The 16,302-nt window shown below is 41.2% G+C and overlaps 1 protein-coding gene and 1 long non-coding RNA gene across 18 annotated transcripts in view; one reads left to right on the top strand and one right to left on the bottom strand.

Annotated features, from left to right (window-relative positions):
- Positions 1–7,538, bottom strand: part of LOC102165892 (uncharacterized) — a 108,066-nt gene extending 100,528 nt beyond the window's left edge. For all 13 annotated transcript variants that reach the window (XR_014812863.1, XR_014812869.1, XR_002346753.2 and 10 more), the window contains exons 1-3: positions 7,026–7,538; positions 5,766–6,030; positions 4,904–4,939 (exon numbers count right to left, since the gene is read on the bottom strand). This is a non-coding gene — a long non-coding RNA (uncharacterized LOC102165892). The remainder of the gene's footprint in view (positions 1–4,903; positions 4,940–5,765; positions 6,031–7,025) is intronic.
- A 212-nt stretch (positions 7,539–7,750) lies between these two features.
- Positions 7,751–16,302, top strand: part of LOC100523624 (methylmalonic aciduria type A protein, mitochondrial) — a 101,905-nt gene continuing 93,353 nt past the window's right edge. For 4 of the 5 annotated variants that reach the window (XR_002346751.2, XR_014812856.1, XM_084972768.1 and 1 more), the window contains exon 1: positions 7,751–7,781. The gene's annotated coding sequence lies outside the window, so the exon portion shown is untranslated. Of the gene's footprint in view, positions 7,990–16,302 lie in introns of all 5 variants that reach the window. The other variant, XM_021101542.2, reaches the window with a different exon arrangement.

The following is a 16,302-nucleotide window of genomic DNA, read 5'->3' as shown; positions in this document are numbered from 1 at the left end:
CCCTCACCTGAGAACCTCTATATGCCATGCTGTGGTCCTAAAAAAAAAAGAAAAGAAAAGAAAAAAAAGCCTTTCTACATAGACCCTTGTGAATATACAGTTTTCTAATCTTTATGCCTCTTTTGTTAATTTCTGCCTATTATACCATCTAGGACCTTGAATACAAAGTTGAATAGAACTGGTGAGAGCAGACATTCTCACCTTCTTTCCAATCCTAGGATTGACTAATTTACACTGAGCATGACAGTAGGTATTGGTCTTACAGTAGCTACAGATGTCTTTATAATATGAAGTTAGTTCTACTTTCCTGTTTTGTGTTTTTGTTCTTTTTTTTTTTTTTTTTTTTTTGTCTTTTTAGGGTTGCACCATGGCAAATGGAGGCTCCCAGGCTAGGGGTCTAATCGGAGCTATAGCTGCCAGCCTACACCACAGCCACAGCCATGCCAGATCCAAGCCACATCTGTGACCTACACCACAGCTCATGGCAACGCCAGATCCTTAACCCACTGAGCGAGGCCAGGGATCGAACCCGAAACCTCATGGTTCCTAGTCGGATTCGTTTGTGCTGTGCCATGACAGGAACTCCCTGTTTTTGCTATCAATTGAAAATAAATTGCGTCAAATCGCTCTCTGAGCTTATCAAGATGAAAACATAAAATTTTCTCCTTTATCAATTGATTAAATTACATTCTTTATTTATTTGGTCTTTTTGCCTTTTCTAGGGCTGCTCTCATGGCATATGGAGGGTCCCAGGCTAGAGGTTGAATTGGAGCTATAGCTGCTGGCCTACACCAGAGCCACAGCAACGTGGGATCCGAGCCGCCTCTGCAACCTACACCACAGCTCACGGCAATGCCGGATCCTTAACCCACTGAGCAAGGCCAGGGATCGAACCCACAACCTCATGTTTCTTAGTCGGATTAGTTAACCACTGAGCCACAATGGGAACTCCAATTACATTCTTTATCAAATCTTGGACAAACCTTGCATTCTGGAGAAAATCCCAGCTGGCCATTGTATTTTATACTTTTGTTGTATTGCTGTGTCCAACTTAACTAGTGTTTTGTATAGGATTTTTTCACCTACATTCATAGATATGATATTGTTCCATAATTTTTTCTTCTAACATCTTGGACATATATTTCTATCAGGGTTAGTCATTATCATAACATTTGTTGGAGAGTATTCTCTTCTCTATTTTCTCAAAGAATTTATATAAGATTGACATTGTGTGTTCTATAAATGTTGATGGAATTCACCAGTGAAGGCATCTGGATCTGAAGTTTTCTTTGTAAAGTGGTTTTTAGTTATGAATTCAAATGCTGTAATAAATGTACAACTACTCAGATTTTCTATTTCTTCTGAGTCTGTTTTGGTGAGTTTTGTTTTTCAAGGCATTTGTCCATTTATTCTAAGTTACCAAATTTTATTGACCTAAACTTGTTTAGAATATCCTCCTTTTACGATTTTAAGTAGAATTTTTCAGCCTCACTACTGTTTATATCTGGGCAAGAAAACTGCTGTGGGAGACAGACCTGTGCAGTTGTCGAGTGTTCAGCAATAACCCTGACTGCTACCCACTGAGTGCTGATAGTGTGACAACAAAAAAGATCTCTAGACACAGCCAAATGCTCTTAGGGACAAAAACAGCTCTGAGAATCAGTGTTTTAATGTCTATGGGATCTTTAATGATCTTTCATTCTAGGTACTGGTCGTATGTATGTACGTATGTACGTATGTATGTATGTATGTATGTATTTATGGCTACACCTGCATCGTATGGAAGTTGCCAGGCTAGGGACTGAATCAGAGCTGTAGCTGCCGGCCTAGGCCACAGCCACAGCCACGTCAGATCTAAGCTACGTCTATGACCTACACCACAGCTTAGAGCAATGCCAGATCCCTAACACACTGAACAAGGCCAGGGATCCAACCCACATTGTCATGGATACTAGTCAGGTTCGTTACCATTGAGCCACAACGGGAACTCCCTGTCTCTTTACTTTTTGATTAATTTTGTTCAGAGCTCTATAGCGTACCAAAGTAGGCTCTGCCCGAAAGTGGCCTGTGGATAATTTTGCTGACCTTGACTTAGATCATTAACTCTTCCTTCTTAATAAAGGAATGAAAAAGCTATAAAAATTTCCTCTAAGAATACTTTATTTATATCTCATAAATTTTAAAATGCTGTGCAGTATTGATGGATATAGGCCCATTAATGGCTATAGAGAACATTGTTGCAGTTTAGCTATGAAGATAACATAGGGGCATTATTGAGTATTATTCCAATGGAACTACTTACAATGGATTTTTGGTTGTGTAAGAGACAAGCAAGGAACAATATTAATATACCAATATAATAAAATTGTTACATAAATATACTCTCCCAACTAGTTGATAAATTGATATAAATTCCTATAATCTGGCAGCAATATTCTTTTTGCTTTTCTAGCTAAGAAAAGCCAGTCGGCAACATCCAAGAATGGTTACTAGGACAAGAAAATCACAGTGATTTTACAGCACTTTATCGAGCATTGATTTGCTGCCACCTGCTGGGAGGCAGAAATGGGTTTCCAGTGTGCTTAAAGGGCAAGAATGATGACCCTGGAAGTTGTAAAACTTTGCCTATCCCATAATGAAACATAACATAGGCACCCTTGGACCTGAAAGAAATCACTAATTCCAGAATAAATTAACTGCATATAAGGAAAATATGATCTGTGTATAAAAATGGGAGTGTATTCCTTTCTATCCAAGAGAAATTAGATGGCTTATTTGCATTTACCATGAAATGATATATAATAAAGTTCCTGAAAATGGTGAGCTCCTCTGGTACTGACTACATATTTGTGTAAAGGTAAGTAACCACCTGACTGGTGCTAATGGAGAAACTTAAGAACTGAAGAACCACTTCTAAACGAAGATGAGTAAAAAATAAAACTAAATTTGATAACTGTGATTGTGATAGAATAATGGCCCCTCAAAGACATCCACACCTGAATTCTAGGGGCCCCAGAAGGTAATGCCTTGAGTGCAGAGAGCTAAACCAAGAGCCATAGAGGGTCAGTCCTAGGCCTTGAAACTGCATGGAGACTGCCAGGTTGGATTTGAAATCGGCTGGGTGACTTTTTTCCTTCCCTCTTTGAATGGGAATGGCTATCACTGCTTTCCTGTGTCTCCTCCTCCATTGTATTTTGAGAGCAGAGAACTTGTTTTCTAGTTTCTCTGGTCTACAATGGAAAGGGACTTGTGCCCCAGCATGGATTATACTCACCTATACCCAATTTAGATTTAGATGATATCTGGGATTTTTGAGATATAAATGAGATGTAATGGGCTGAAAATCCGGGAACCAAGAGAGGGGGTGACTAGACTTTACACATGAACAGACATGAATCTTTGGGAGCCAGAGGGTGGACTGGGGCAGGCGTCCACAGCCTAATCACCAGAATCTGTGAATAATTTAACTTATGAGGAAAAAGAGACTTTGCAGATATGATTAAGGTTAAGAACCTTGAGATGAGAGATACGGATAGGCCTAAATTAATCACTTGAATCCTTAAAATTCTTTAATCTATGAAGTCTCTGACTAATATTACTGGCTTTGAAATGAAAGGGGCCATAGGCGAAGGAATATAAGTGGCCTCTAGAATTAGGAAAAGGCAACGCAACAGATTCTCCCCCAGAACCTGTCAGCTGGAAGGAATGCAGTCAGCTGACATTATTATTTCACCCAGTGAGCCAGTGCTAGACTTCAGACCTGCAGAACTTTACCTGTATTTGTGATTTTTTTTTTTTTTTTTTTTTTTGGCTTTAGTCTTTTTAGGGCTGCACCCACAGTATATCGAGATTCCCAGGCTACGGGTCAAATCAAAGCTGAAGCTGCCGGCCTACCCCACAGCCACAGCAACACAGGATCCGAGCTGTGTCTGCTACTGACACCAGGATCCTTAAGCCACTGAGCAAGGCCAGGGATCGAACCTGTGTCTCATGGATCCTAGTCAGGTTTCTTAACCACTGAGCCAAAAGGGGAACTCCTTTGTGATCTTTTAAACTAGTAAATTTATGGTAATTTTTTTACAACAGCAGTAGAAAATGAATACAGTAGTAATAGCTAACAGTTACTATGTTCTCCACATGTGCTTTCATTAGACACCCACAGCTCACTCCTCGCTTTCTTCAGTCTTCAGGCTTCTGCCCAAAAGTCACCTTCTCAGGAGTTCCCTGGCGGCTCAGTGAATTAAGGATCCAGCATTGTCACTGCTGTGGCACAGAATAATCCCTGGCCTGGGAACTTCCACGTGCTGCAGGTGTAGCCAGAAAAAGGAAAGGTCACCTCAGTGAGTTCTTCTTTGGCCACCCTACATAAAATATATGCCCATTTTTACCTGGCACTCCTTAACCTTTAATCTCTAGTTTATTATTCTACATAGCACTTATAATCATTTGATATGTATTGCTTATTTACTGTTTCTTCTTGATCCCTCAATATAAGTTTTGTGCGGGCAGAGATTTTATCTGAATTGATGACAGGTATCTCCACAACCTACTATAGCGGCTGGCACACAGCAGTCACTCAGTATATATTTGCAGGCATAAAGAAACATTCAAAAAATGATTGACAGATTCCAAGAATGCATTTATGTTAAAATTCTAATGCAGAATATAGAGCAGGGGAAATAGTATACATTAACATTAATTTGGTTGTCAAATGGACCTCAGTGTACAGGTTCAATATTATAATTTTAAGAATGAGATCATTTCTCAAATGATTTCCTATAGTTCTTAAATATGGTACACTATTTTTCAAGGTCAGATTATAAGAAAACTATGTACATAAATGAATTCTGCATTTTCTTATAAACATAACCAATACATTTTTTTAAAGATAGTTGTTACCTACCTTTTCCCCAACTTCTTAATCCTGAATATTTCAAACCTACAGAAAATTTGAAAGAACCATAATTAACACAGCACCATATTTCCTCCCAGCAGACACTTTTTCTTTTGGCCTGGACTATCTGAAAGTAGTCTGCAAATATCATGACCTCACCCTAAATATTTTAGCATGCATCTCCTAAGAACCAAAGCTTTCATTTTTTTTTTTTTTTTTTTTTTTTTTTGTCTTTTTGCCATTTTCTTGGGCTGATCCTGCGGCATATGGAGGTTCCCAGGCTAGGGGTCTAATCAGAGCTGTAGACACCGGCCTACGCCAGAGCCACAGCAACAGAGGATCCAAGCCACATCTACGACCTACACCACAGCTCACGGCAATGCCGGATCCTTAACCCACCGAGCAAGGCCAGGGATCGAACCCACAACCTCATGGTTCTTAGTCAGATTCGTTAACCACTGAGCCACGACGGGAACTCCATTTTTTTTTTTTCTTTTTAAGGGCCACACACCTGGCATATGAAAGTTCCCAGGCTAGGGGTTGACTTGGAGATGCAGCTGCTGGCCTACACCACAGCCACAGCAATGCCAGGTCCAAGCCTTGTCTGCGATCTACACCACAGCTCATGTCAACACTGGATCTATAGCCTGCTGAGCAAGACCAGAGATCAAACCAGAGTCCTCATGGATACTAGTCAGGTTCATGACTGCTGACCACAACAGGAACTCCAAAAACATTCTTCTAATAATTATAATACTATAGAAATATAAGTCAATTTAACTATTATGCTTCCATAAGTATATGCTTCCACATTTTCCCAATTGTCCAAAAAATGTCCTGTAAAAAATCCATAATTCTAATTCATGATTACCATTAATGATGATCAGTCCTTCTGTCTTTTGTTGTTTGCCTTTCATGATACTGACATTCCTGAAAAGTCCATGAAAATCACATCCTGAATTTATCTGAGTGTTTCTTCACAGATTCAGGCCAAACATTTTGGCAAGAATGCTATACCGGTGTACTTCCAATAATTTGTGTTTTCCTCAGTATTGATGCTGTAAATTTTTTCCACGAAGCAGCTATTAACATTTTGCAGAGGCCTGATGTTTCAGAGAACACAGTTTAGGGAATGCCTGAATAAGGAAAAAAAAAAAGTGAAATGCACTAAAATGTTTATAAAGAGTTTGTAGGGTGAAAAGCAGGATTAAAAATCATTTCTAGGAGTTCCTGTTGTGGCTCAGCAGTAAAGAACCTGACCAGTATCCATGAAGATGCAAGTTCGATCCCTGGCCTTGCTCAGTGGGTTAAGGATCCAGCATTGCTGTGAGCTGTGGTGTAGGTCACAGACTAGGCTCAAATCCCACATTGCTATGGTAATGGCATAGGCCAGCAGCTGCAGCTCAGATTCCACCCCTAGCCTGGGAACTTCCATATGCTGCAGGTGCAGCCTTAAAGGTTAAAAAGGGAAAACAAAAATTGTTTTTAAATTACAAACTTCATTTCCATAAGTAATAAAAATTGAACTTTCCTAAAATTTGACACCAAAAAACCCCACAGAAACATTGTACAGATGAGTAGCCCCAGGTTAAAAAAAGGAAGTAACATCTCCCAAATTCTATCTTTATTGCATTTACTGTGTTCAGGAGCTGTTATTCGAAACCAGGTCTGACTGCTCCATGCATTCATTCCACTAGACCCTCTTTTTATTTTCTACAAGTGATTTTTCTTGGGTCTACAACTACTCTGAGATAAAAGTAGTGGTCTTTTAGTCCAAACAATAAAGATGTTAAGGAAGACAATTCACTTTTTATTGCTCTATATTCAATAAGTGTCAACTCGTATCAAATAAGGTCTAACCCCTCCCAAATGTATGCAATTACGCAAATCACATATGAAGACTGAGGTCTTGGCTCCAGATAGTAATTATAATATTAGCATAATATTATACTAGCATATATTTTTATTCTCCGTAATTTGATCCTTGCTATTGCCTAGTGATGCTGTCTTTATTACATTACAGCAAAGATTTGGGAGACATCGGTTTTTCCTAAAAGTCCTAGAACTCAATTAAATTCAGGTGATAATAATTATTACAGGATCTAACAGGGTTTCCAAAAAAATGAGTTACCATTCTGGTCGCAAATCTTAAGCATGTTGGTTTTCACCTTCTTCCCCCTTTGCGACTTTGCGATGGCTGTGAGCATGGGTCCTGGCTCCGGGTACAGGTTAGGAAATATTAATCAATACGAATGGGTAACTTTCAAGAGAAAAAACTGCTAGTCTTTCAACCGTGAAAGACTACGCCAAGCTTTAAAAACTTGAGTTACATTTAAGCTGAACGTTGAGCATTTACTCCAACAGGTTGGTAACTGCTTTGCGAAGTCTGAGTCCCCTTATTTCTCCAGCTTGTCAAACATACCATGCCTCGCCCTCCACCTCAGACCTAAGCTTACTGGAAGATGAGGGAGAGGCCGGCGTTCACGGACCGCCGCAGGCTGCAAGGGCCTGGCTGCGATCAGGCTCCACCTCCCGGGCTTCGCCAAGCATGAGAACGGACCCTACCCTCGAAAAAGCTACCCGTGAAGACCGTAAACTGTTCTGCCTCGCTCACTTTTCCGCTACGAGGCAGCCGGTCGACTTCCCCACCCACCGCAGCCCCGGAAGTCTTCATGTTCAAGAGCCCGCGCCACACGCCCAAAGCCCTCGGCCACGTCCACCGGGACAGACGCCACGCCCCGTACCTCGGCGCTCCGCCCCCAGCCGCTCCCCGGGGTCCACGCGCCAGCAGTGAGCTCGGCGCCTGCGCACCGGCGAGGGCGGGGGCGGGGCGAACAGGTCCGGCGGAAGGGGCGGGGCGGGGCCGCACTTCCGCGGCCTCGAGAGGGTGAGTTACAGGGAAGTCTTAGTGCGGCGTCGCGAGTCAAGGCCGGGTTCCCGCCACGGGCCGCCGGCCGGGGGGCCATCTCGGCGTCCGGGGCGCCCCCTGCAGGATTTGGGGCGGGGGAAGGAGGAGGAGACTATTGAGGTGGATGATGGGGGTTTGGGCAGGATGTGGACGAGCAGGCCGTCGGCAAACTGGGTTCAAAGGGAAGGTTGGTTTTGTTTTCTCCTTAAAAAGGAAATTCTCTAAACAGCGTTTGAGAGTATTTTATCACTTGGGGCAGGTTTGTGTGTTTTCCCTTGTGTCACATTAAGGCAGTTTTGGTAAGGTGGCTGGTACTTTGCCGCTGCCAAGCTTGGCGAATGGTGAACCAGAGGCTGGGTCGGAAAAAGGCAGCGATAGTCATGTGTAGCCACTACCAAAGAGTGAAATTAAAACTCTTTTTTTTTTTTTTTTTTTAATGGAATCAAATCCGGGATATAAAAGTAGAGTTCAAACTCCAAGTCACAAACAGCATCTATGTTCTGTCAAATACTGTGCCAGGCGTGGGCTTGGTCTCTTCTAGCAAACGTACTGGATTCAAATAATTTGCCTTTCTCATTAAAACATGAAAGACAACCTCAGCCAAAATAGCATGTAAAATTTCTTATTACCTTGAGAGTTGTGTCCTAATACATATTCTTTGGAAAATAAACAGTACTATAGCTTTTCCAAGTTTGTAGAAAGTCAAAGGTTTCTTGAAAACCTGTGCAGATTCCCAATTGTTTTGAAGTGTACAGTGTCCAGAATATTCTTTCATGTAGTAACGTTTTGTATTCAAGGTAATAAGAAAAAAGGTCAGGACGGTTCAGTTGTTTTAAACACTGTAGTCTGTGAGGAAGGACAAAAGAAACTTGAAAAGTTACATGTAACTAAGAAATGTAAGTTAGAGTTTGAGGTATTTTAAGACGCCTAAAAGCCTACATTTGGTGTGGAAGGTGCTGGTAAGTGGTTGAGACTTTGCCCCTCAGCTGATTGTTGTGGTGTAGGAATGTGGCGCTCTCATACACAGATCACATTTTGTCCAGCACAGCCCCCAAATCTGTGTTTTTTGTGACTTGACTTTTTTTTTTTTTTTTTTTTTTGTCTTCTTGCCTTTTCTAGGGCCACTCCTGTAGCATATGGAAGTTCCCAGGCTAGGGGTCTAATCGGAGCTGTAGCCGCCAGCCTACACCAGAGCCACAGCAACGCGGGACCCGAGCTGCGTCTGCGACCTACACCACAGCTCAAGGCAACGCCGGATCCCTAACCCACTGAGCAAGGGCAGGGATAGAACCCGCAACCTCATGGTTCCTAGTTGGATTCGTCAACCACTGCGCCACGACAGGAACTCCCTTTTCTTGATTTTTAATGTTACTGGCAACCAATTTAGTTTTGAACTCGCACACCCTCTGTGGGCCAGGAACAACCAGATTATGACCTCTGCAGATTATCACCTGAGTACTCAAAAATAATTTGGATTAAAAAGAGGAAAACCTAGAAACCATGATAGTCAGGAAGGGATTTAAGAAAACAGTGGGTTGAACCTGGGTTGAATAGGAGAGGGGTCATGGTGAGGAAGGATGTAGCAGGCGAGTAAAATTTCAATTGGGAAAGTAAGCAGCAGGTTTGGAAGATGGTAAGATACTGAGTAAACCCTAGGAGAGGTCTGAGAAGTGCAGTAAGTAGAAGAAGACTGGTTTGAGAAACCCTTCAATACCACACAGGACTTTATCCTCAGGCAGTGGTTCTCAAACTTGAGCATATATCACCATCAGCTGGCAGACTTGACCCTGCCTCCAGAGTTTCTGGTTCAGGAGGTATGGAGCATGAGAATCTCCCTTTCTTATCAGTTCTCAGTTGATGGAGCTGCTGCCAGTCTGGGGACCACATTTTGAGAACCCCTGTCCTAGGCTGTAGGGAAGTTTTGGAGGGATTCTACTTGGGTTAGTAAGGAGATCCCATTAACGGTTCAGTATGAGTCTGCTGTGAAGTCGAAGATGGAGGACTGGAGAGGGGAGGAGAGAGAGAGAAAAGAAGGTTCCTTACAGTTGATTAGCTCCTGCTTGATGCCAGGCCCTCTCCTGAATACTATTTCATTTGTACTTACTATGACCCTGAGGTGTAGGTCTTCATATTTTCATATGGTGAGTAGTAGAAATTGCCCAGGTCCCATAGCTAGTCTCAGAGCCCCTTAGTTAGACTTTTTCAGATTTGAACTCGGCTAGTAGCAGCGGAAATGAATCAAGACATTGATGGGTAATGGAATTGTGAAAAATCGAGACTTCCCCCAAAGATTGAAACCTAAAAGTATACTTTGGGAAATCTTAAGTCTTAACCTGGAAAGTGATAAGAGGTAAAGTGGACAGAGAACTTTAGAATATTCCCCGAATGAATTCAGAATGTGTTCTTTATTACTCTTATATAACAATGACCTATTTAAAAGTTTCTTGTTTAAAAAATCATTCTTCTCTACCAAAGTTTGCTGAAATTATTTGAAAAGGAGAAAGTAAAGCCTTCTGTTGGGTGGAGGGAGATGGTAAACATTGATGGCGTCTGACAGTTTTATCTTCACATCAGAAGTGATTAGCACTGAGAAATGAAAACACGTGGTGTTACACTGTTTTGCCTGTTGTGAACCTCGCTGTGCCTCAGACACTGACCTAATGTATTGATTTTGGAAATCCTGCACGCTTTTACTTGCCAGAGTAGTTATTGAATGGAGAATATTCATTGGGTCAATTTCAAGACAAATATCTCAGGTTAGACTGGCTGCTGCTGAGATTTTTAATGAAGGAAAACATCCATATGTTGAAATTAGACTTTAAGAAGGAAGTTCTAAAACTATATTTGTACTGTAAAATCTAGAAAAATGTACGTTTTCAAACAAGGGTCAACTGAGTAATCAATAATGGAGTTATTGACCCATACAAAATTATACATTCACTCATTCTGTGATGAACAAACTGCTGTGGGTACAACAGTAGCTCAGTCTAGGCAAGGCTGACATCTTAAAAAGTGGTCATAGGAGTTCCCATCGCGGCTCAGCGGTTAACAAATCTGACTAGCATCCATGAGGATGTAGGTTTGGCCTTGCTCAGTGGGTTAAGGATCCTGTGTTGCTGTGGTGTAGGCCAGTAGGTACAACTTCAGTTAGACCCCTAGCCTGGGAACCTCCATTTGCCTTGGCTATGGCCCTAAAAAAAAAAAAGTAGTCATAGGAGTTCTCTGGTGGTCTGACGATTTAGCATTGACACTGTTGGGCACGGGTTTGATCCCTGGTCCCGGAACTTCCTCATGCTGCAGGTGCTGCCAAAAATAGTCACAGAACAATGTGATCAGCACTCTAATAGAGGGATGTGACCTGTTCATGATGACAAGAGATAGACATGATGACCAAAGGGGTGTGGAAAGGAGGCCAGGGAACTGTTTATAGAGGAGGAGACTCTTGAGGGCTGAGAAGAAATTTGTGAGATGCTTAAGGTATTGCATTCAGGAGGAACATCCTGGACAAAGGCCAGGATGTCCAAAGAGGGGATTTTGCCAGGATCTGTGTACAGATCAGAATAGTTACAGCAATATGGTAAAAGTGGAGGATGAATTAAATTGGAGAGGTGGATAAGAACACTCAAAAGAGTATGAAATATTTATGTAATGAGTGTCTTGGCTGGATTGGAAACTTCATAATGTTAGGAGCCACGTTGGACCTGTATGCCAGTGCCTTCCAAGGCTTAGCAGAATGCCTAGCATATATTAGATTCTAAATAAATCGTTGCTGAATGAATGAATGAATTACAGGGGGGAAAAAAAAAACAACCTTTTTAACTAGATTAAAGCAGGGAGTGCCTGTTGTGAAGCAGAAACAAACCTGACGAGAATCGGTGAGGATGCAGGTTTGATCTCTGGCCTCGGTCAAAGGGTCAGGGATCTGGCGTTGCTTTGAGCTGTGGTGTAGCTCCGATTCGACACCTAGCCTGGGAACTTCCATATTTTGAGGATATGGCCCTAAGAAAAGCAAAAACAAACAAAGATAAAGCAGAGGGAACTTTTAAATATTTTAAGCAGTGAGTAATAGTCAGATTTACATTTTATGAGGATAAGTGGTACTATGGAGGGTGAGTTAATAATGGCCATAGAAATGGCTTTAGTAGGTTGTGCCCATTGGTAGATTGTAATCTGCATTTTAAGAAAAAAAAAATAGAAAAGCAGTTCCCATCGTGGTGCAGTGGTTAACGAATCTGACTAGGAACCATGAGGTTTTGGGTTGGATCCCTGCCCTTGCTCAGTGGGTTAACGATCCGGTGTTGCTGTGAGCTGTGGTGTGGGTCGCAGATGCGGCTCGGATCCCGAGTTGCTGTGGCTGTGGCATAGGCCGGTGGCTACAGCTCTGATTAGATCCCTAGCCTGGGAACCTCCATATGCCGAGGGAGCGGCCCTAGAAAAAAGGCAAAAAAAAAAAAAAAAAGAAAAGAAAAAAAGATTTTATCACATGTAAGTAATGTTTTGTGAAACTTTTGTTTCAGTTACAATGCCTGAGTGTTGATTGATAGAAATGTATTGAAGAGATCAAAGTTTGAAAGCTATTGCAGAGAAATGTGGGCATGATGGTGGAGAGAATAAATGGATATACAAGTTATTTTGGAGGAAAACAAGTGACTTAAAATGCTGCTGTCATATGAACCTTCTTACAGGGGAGGGTTGCACTTACCAACCCTTTTCATTACCTTTGCCCACTTGATGTTGTTCATTATATATTAATAAGTTGACATTCTGGTTTATTAGGAATGGCAGTGCTTGAGGTACCTTACTAAGTGTTGTAAATGCTGCAGAATTTCTGTTTTGTTAGTGCTCAGCTTAAAATTGTAGAATGACACCGTACTCTTAGGATGCGTAAGACTCACTGAAACAGTTTGACTTAATTATTGGCCAAGTTCTTTGATTTCTTTCTGTAAGAAAGAAGGAAAAGGTGCTTAGTTACATGAGCAGGTGGGATGTCCTTCTCCCTACCTGCATGATTTTGCCCCCCTGGTAGACTTGGTGTGTTCTGCCTGTGACATGGAAATAAGGGCAGAAAGGAGCTCTGACAATGCTGACTTTTTAAAAATTTATGAACTTTAAAATCAGGTTGATTGGTTAAATTAGTGGGTTTATGTTTGTTATGCACTTAGTTATCAGGTGTGAATTACTCTGTGGATTGAACAAGACAACATTTAAAATTTTTAGAAATTTGGTCTATTTTGTCACATAATCCATTATTGGGATCTCCTTCTGATAAGGTTTGCACAGAAAAGGTAAACTAATATTTCATTTGGGCCTAAGGGAAAAAAAAGAGAAAGAAAAAGAAACAAAATGAAGATAAAACAGCCTGCCATAATCATTTCATACTCAGATGTGAAGGGTTATTTGGTGTTCCTTTAATGTGACATGACACCACTCCTCTTTTTATACAGTCCAGAGTTGATACCATATAGCTCTGGATTTATGAAATCCATAGTACTTCACAAATTCTGCCACTGTGAGGCCTCAACCAATCAACCTAACCTGATGAGCCTCACCTGTAAAATAAAATCTCGTCTGTTGTGAGGCTTAGCTGAGGAAATGCATGCATAATAGCTCACACATAGTAAACATTCAATAAAAAGTAGCAGCTGCTGCTCTGCTATTCAGATAGTCCAGAAGGTTTGGCGGCACCAAGAAAATCAGCCCTCAGGAAGAGATTTGAAAGTATAAAATCTGAAAATTACATACACCTAAATAGCCTTTTGGTTTTAGGAAAAGAGTGACGTAAAATGGTATCCTTTTCCTGGCTCTTTCTTTTCATTTAAAGGCTTTTTAAGATTTCTTTTGGCATCAAAGGATGGGGAACTTCACAATCTCAAATTGTGATAAACCCTGCAGAGTAAACCATAAGCTTCTCAGATAGTTGGCATAGATCTATTGAGAAAGACTGCAATTAAATTGTAAGAAATCCCTATTCCTAAATGTTGGAGCAAAATTTATATACTATTTATTTTGAGTACATATGCTAATTTGATGTCTAATTTAGAAATTGACATGTAAATATACATTGAATGTAATACTGATGTTTTAGTTATTTTGGGAAAACTGTTTGCATTGTTATAAGTGGACATATTTTCATCTAGTAATGCTCTTGTTACTGGGCTTTGATCCCTTACAAACTTATCTGTATGTTTTTCTGTTTGGGAAGGTTAGTTAAATGTCAAAGGTGCTTTGGAGTTCCCATCGTGGTGCAGTGGTTAACGAATCCGACTAGGAACCGTGAGGTTGCGGGTTCGGTCCCTGCCCTTGCTCAGTGGGTTGACGATCTGGCGTTGCCGTGAGCTGTGGTGCAGGTTGCAGACGCGGCTCGGATCCCGTGTTGCTGTGGCTCTGGTGTAGGCTGGTGGCTATGGTTCCGATTAGACCCCTAGCCTGGGAATCTCCATATGCCGCAGGAGCAGCCCAAGAAATAGCAAAAATACAAAAAAAAAAAGGGGGGGGGCCTTTGATTCAAAATGGGGAACTTAGAAGATAGGATGTTTTTAGTGAAACTCAGATCACACAGGTTAAGACTGTTACTCAAACTTGGGAGTTCCTATTGTGGCTCAGTGATAATGAACCCAGCTAGTATCCATGAGGTTGTGGGTTCAATCCCTGGCCCTGCTCAGTGTGTTAAGGATCATGCTTTGCTGGGAGGTGCAATGGAAGTCACAGATGCTGCTCGGAACCTGTGTTGCTGCGGCTGTGGCTCTGGCTATGGTGTAAGCCGCCAGCTGCAGCTCAGATTTGACCCCTAGCCTGGGAACTTCCATATGCCAAGGATGCGGCCCTAAAAAGAAAAAAAAAATGAGAGTGTTGCTCAGATTTTTCTTTGTATTACATTAGATCAACATGAAGTAGATAGAGTGTCTACTCATGAGCCTTAGAAAAAAATAAATAAGCTACCATGTGGCAATCACTGTGTTAGATAGATACTGAGGAAATAAGGAATAAGATATTGTCCTTTCTCTGGGAGGATCATCAACTGCAACGAGTAGTGAGAATGGGGCAGGGGAGGTCTGTACATGGAGAAATTAGAGAACAAGAGGACAGAAACTTTGAGTTGTGAATAAAAGGCTGTGGAGCATTGAAGATAGAACAGTTGATTGTCTGGAAAGGTGGGGAAGGTGTGTCTTAGAAGAGGTGATATTTAAACTTAGCAGGTGTTTGTCAGGTAGAAAGTGAAAGGTATGCATTCTGGATACCTAAATTATATTACAACATAGAGATGGTTAAGAAAAAATCCTCCATGCTCACAAATGGTCACTAGCCCATATGCATCACATTATTTCAGAGTGCTTTTGAACTTCAAATTTTAATACGATGATTCTGATAGAATCTCTGTGCAGAGAATTGTAGCTAAAATACGATTATCATTTTTTTCACTTTGCAAATAATTTACTAGGTTTTTGAGTACATATGCTAATTTGATGTCTAGTTTAGAAATTGACATGTAAATATACATTGAATGTAATACTGATGGTCCAATAACTGGTTAAGGACTCGTTTGCTTCTCATGTTACGAAGAAATCTAACTGCAGTAGGAAGCAAGTTACTGATTACGACAGTTACAAATTAAAACATGAATTAAACATTTCTCATTAAAATTATAAAACTTCTAAATTTTAACTTTAAAAAAGGTTAAAAAAAACACAAACTATAGCAACTGTATTGGTTTTGCCACTATAACAAATCACCACAAACTGGCTTAAAGCAACACACAATTATTATCTTACAGTTTTGGAGGTCTGAAGTCTGACATGGGTCTCATTGAACTAAAATCAAGGCATTAGTAGCCTTAGTTCAGTCCTGGGAACTCTAGGGGGCAATTGTGTTTTGTCTTTTCCAGCTGTTAGAGACTGCCTGCATTCTATGGCTGGCTTGTGGCTCTTGTACTACATCTTCAAAGCCAACAAGGGAGGATTGAGTCCTCCTCACAGGACATCACTCTTCTCTGTCTCCTTTTATTTTAAAGACCTTGCTGATTACATTGGATCCACCTGGATGATTCAGGCTAATCTTTACTTTTAAGGTCAGCTGATTAGCAACCTTAATTCCATCTTCAACTTTAATTCCCCTTTGGCATATAACAGAACAATCACAAATTCCACAGATTAGAATATGGACATCTTTGTGGGGCCATAAACCAGCCTACCACAGTAACATATACTTCTTTTAAAAAAATCAGAAATGGAGTTCCCACCATTGTGTAGAGGAAATGAATCCGACTAGGAACTATGACGTTGCATGTTCAATCCCTGGCCTTGCTCACTGGGTTAAGGAGCTTGCGTTGCTGTGAACTGTGGTGTAGGTCTCAGACATGGCTCGGATCCTGCATTGCTGTGGCTGTGGTGTAGGCCAGTAGCTGTTTCTCCAATTAGACCCCTAGCCTGGGAACCTCCATGTGCCACGGGTGCGGCCCTGAAAAGACAAAAGACAAAAAAAAAAAAAACAGAAACAGAATGAT

The sequence above is a fragment of the Sus scrofa genome, chromosome 8 (genome assembly GCF_054392235.1).
Source record: "Sus scrofa isolate SSC_HxYL_T2T_F1_AM1 chromosome 8, Sscrofa_HxYL_maternal_Yorkshire_Landrace_v2.0, whole genome shotgun sequence".
Lineage (NCBI taxonomy): Eukaryota > Metazoa > Chordata > Mammalia > Artiodactyla > Suidae > Sus > Sus scrofa.
This window is presented reverse-complemented; position numbering and strand designations above follow the sequence as displayed.